We start from the raw sequence: 4,264 nt of genomic DNA, 5'->3' as shown, positions 1-4,264 counted from the left end.
ATATATATATATATATATACACACACACACACACACACACGCACGCACATGGGGTGCTGATGTGGTTCTGTAGGATAAGCACTGTACAGCCAAACACAAGATCATCAATACTGTACAGCAAAACACAAGATCATCAATTCAAACTTACCAGCCACTAAGAAACACTAAGAAATATTGAGGATCACTATGAGTTGTAACCAACTCGATGTCACTTAATAATAGCAATAATGCATCAATACACACATATGTATGTATATTCATTTGCCTATAATATGTCTATGTGCACACATATGTACCTACATATTCTGACTCATAAATATGTATGCTTACTTATCTGTCAGTTTGTCATACTGTGGTGGCTTGCATGTTGCTGTGATTCTGGAAACTATGCCACTGGTATATTAAATACCAACAGGATCATCAGTGGTGAACAAGTTTCAGCTGAGCTTCTACACTAAAATATCCTAAGGAGAAGGAGAGGCAGATTACTTCTGAATGTTTAGTCATTGAAAACCTTATGAATAACAGTGGTACACTGCCAGGTAGCACCAGAATATTGAATACTGAAACATTATGAATAGCAATAGAATATTGTCAGATATAGTGCTGGAAGATAAGCCACTCAGGTAGGAAGGCATTCAAAATATGACTGGGAAAGAGTTGCTGCTTCAAAGTAGAGCTGACAGTGATGGTGTGAATGGATTAAAGCTCTAGGAACCATAATTTGCTGAGGGGGTTCAACTCAAAATGAACAGGAAAAACTGTAAACATCCACTAATAATCAGAACATGGAAGACATGAAGCGTGTATCTAGGAAAATTGGGAGTTGCTAAAAATTAAACGAAATGCATAAAGATCGATATCCTAGGCATAAGTGAGCTGAAATAGACTGGTATTGGCCATTTTGAATCTGACAATCATATGGCTTACTATGTCAGGAATGACAAATTGAAGAGGAATGGCATTGGATTCATTTTGAAAAAGAACATTTCAAGATGACTCTTGGAGTATAATGCTGTCTTTTATAGGATAATATCCAAATGCCTTCAAAGAAGACAAGTTATTACCACTATTATTATTTACGCACCAACCGCTAAAGTCAGTGATTATAAAATTGAAGAATTCTATCAATTTCTTCAGTGTGAAATTTATCAAACATGCAATCAAGATGTATTGATAATTACTGTTGTTTGGAATGACCAAAGAAGAAGGATCAGTAATTGGAAAATATAACCTTGATGATAGAAACAATGTTGGAGACCACATGATAAAGCCTTACCAGATGGAATACACAGGAATCAAATTGGCTACAACTCTTGGAAGAGACAGTGGAAAAGCTCCATATCATCAGCCAATATAAGGCAGGGGCAGACTGTGGAACAGACCACCAATTGCTTATAATATTTGTTCAGGCTGAAGTTGCAGAAAATTGAAACAAGTCCACTAGAGCTAAAATATGACCTTGAACATATGCCACCTGAATTAAGAGACCATCTCAAGAACATATTTGATGCATTGATGAAAGAAGACCAGGAAGGAAGTAGAAGATCATTAAGAAGACAGGAGAGAAGGAAAATATAAAAATGGATGTCAGAAGAGACTCTGAAACTTGCTCTCAAGAGTATAGATGCTAAAGAAAATGGAAGAAATGAGAAGCAAAAAAGCTGAACACAAAATGTCAAAAGACAATTTGAGAAGACATATTCAAGTATTATGATTAAATGTGCAAAGTTAGAAAACCAAAAGAGAAGAATACACTCAGCAATTCTCAAGCTAAAAGAAGAACATAAACTTCAAGCCATGACTTACAATATTGAAGTTTCTATGAATAAAAGTCAATAATGCAAAATGCATTAAAAGAAGATAGAAAGAATATACAGAATCACTATAGCAAAAATAAATGGCCGATGTTCAACTGCTTCAACAGATAACAACACACGTATGCTTGGTTGTTTTTGGTGCTATTGAAAAACTGTATTTATCATATCCTTTACCAAATTATCCTTTTTTCCTGTGAACTTCTCTGTGCCATCATTTACCTTGTTTAAGCCATATGCTTACACTTATAAAGATTTATATTAAGCAAATTATATATGTGCACCAAAGTTCATAGGGTCAGAACTGACCTGATGGCACCTAACAACAACAAGGTGTTATTATTACAAGAATATTTTTTTGCTATTCATTACATTAAAATTATCAACAAACTAAATACTGAATAATACAGTACTTGTTAAATTAATAATGCCATGAAAACTAAAAGAAATACTATAGTATCATCAAATATGATTCTGAAGAATATTTGATGACATGGAAAGTATTACTTATGTTTTAACAAGGTGTTATTATTACAAGAATATTTTTTTGCTATTCATTACATTAAAATTATCAACAAACTAAATACTGAATAATACAGTACTTGTTAAATTAATAATGCCATGAAAACTAAAAGAAATACTATAGTATCATCAAATATGATTCTGAAGAATATTTGATGACATGGAAAGTATTACTTATGTTTTAATCAATTGCTGCTAAGACGATTTTGATTCATGTTTAATCTGTTTGTGTCAAAGTAGAAGACTGTTCCATAAAATTTTTAATGTCTTACTTAGAAATCAAAAAACAACAACAAAAAAAACCCCAATGACCTGGATTTTCTTTTGTGGTGTCTCTAGGTGAATTCAAACTTCCAACATTTCTGTTGGCAGCCAAGTATATTAATTTTGTGAACAACCCAGAGACTACCTAATGACATAAAATTCAATGAAAAGGCGATACTATAGTGAAATGTAACCTCATTTATATATGTACATACACACACACACACACACACACACACACATATATATATACACATATGCATATAAAAGAAAGTCTGTACATTATACATACATGCACACATGCACGTACTCACAATACAGAGGCTATGTACATAAAAAATAATTTGTTTAGCAGTGGATAATACCACTAAATATTATTCTTTAATTTAATTGTATTTTGAGTGTAAGTATTTTGGCATATGTACTTTACTATATTTGTGGGAACTCACACATATGTACACACAAGGGTAAGTAAAAAAACATTGCTACTAGGGTTTCAGTTCACACATACTTGGGTTTGTTCCAAACAAAATGTGTTGTTTTAAAATTTATAGTTTTATATGGCTAGAAAATGTTATTATAAATATCCAAATGGCCAAAGGCAGAAAAAACGCTCCCCAGTGCTGGTCTAAATCATCAAATATTTTCCTAAAATGAACTCCAAATTCAGGTTGGATATGTTCAAGGTAATTTGTCACTTTCGTGGACATGTTTTAATTTTCCTCAGCTTCTGCCTGAACTTTCATATGAGCAATTGATGGTCTGTTCCACAGCCTGCCTCTAGCCTTGTTTTGGCTAATGATTTGGAAAATTTCCTCCATCTCTTCCCAGAGATACAGTCAACTTGATTCTGGTGTATTCCATCTGGTGAGGTTCATGACCTTTTAAGATCTCTGTAACTACTTATCATGGAGTCCTGGTGTGGTACTGTTAGGTAATTACAGTAATGTTAACTACCAAATCAGCAGTTCAAACCCACTGAGCACTCTTTAGAAACACTATACAAGGTTACCATGAGTCAGAACTGATTTGATGACACTTAACAACAACACTCACTAAAATTGGATGTAGTTTATTGTCTTTGTAGACTATGTTATTAGCAATACTTTTTGACTTGTCCTCGTGTATATATTTGCATACATATAGATATATAAAATATTTTTATAAATAAGTATTTTTCTATACATGTACATTTGTAAGCTGCTTGAGTGAGAACTTCGAGCACTGAGAACTTCGAGCACTGAGAACTTCAAGCAGCGAGAACCTCGAGCAGCGAGAACCTCGAGCAGCGAGAACCTCGAGCAGCGAGAACCTCGAGCAGCGAGAACTTCGAGCAGCGAGACGTGTAGTGAGGAGCTCCAAGAACAACAACACAGAATACTGGGCCACAAGGGTGTTTAACTTCAAGTTGCAGAAAGCCTCATTTCTCTCACGTGGAGGGCCTGGAGGATTTGAGCTCCTGAAAGCGGGGTTCGCAGCCAGGTTTTTTAACCACTACACTAAGAGTCCTTCCTTGAAGATGGAGGATCGGGTAGACGTGTAGTGAGGAGCTCGGTCAACAACAACACAGAATACCGGGTCAAGAGGACTCATGAGTTGGTGTTGGAACTCTGTAACAAATATAAAGGTATGTTTGGAGGTTCGGAGGGTTTATAGCTGGG

The sequence above is a fragment of the Chrysochloris asiatica genome, unplaced genomic scaffold (assembly GCF_000296735.1).
Source record: "Chrysochloris asiatica unplaced genomic scaffold, ChrAsi1.0 scaffold00126, whole genome shotgun sequence".
NCBI classification, from domain to species: Eukaryota; Metazoa; Chordata; class Mammalia; order Afrosoricida; family Chrysochloridae; genus Chrysochloris; species Chrysochloris asiatica.
Note: the sequence above shows the minus strand (reverse complement) of the source record.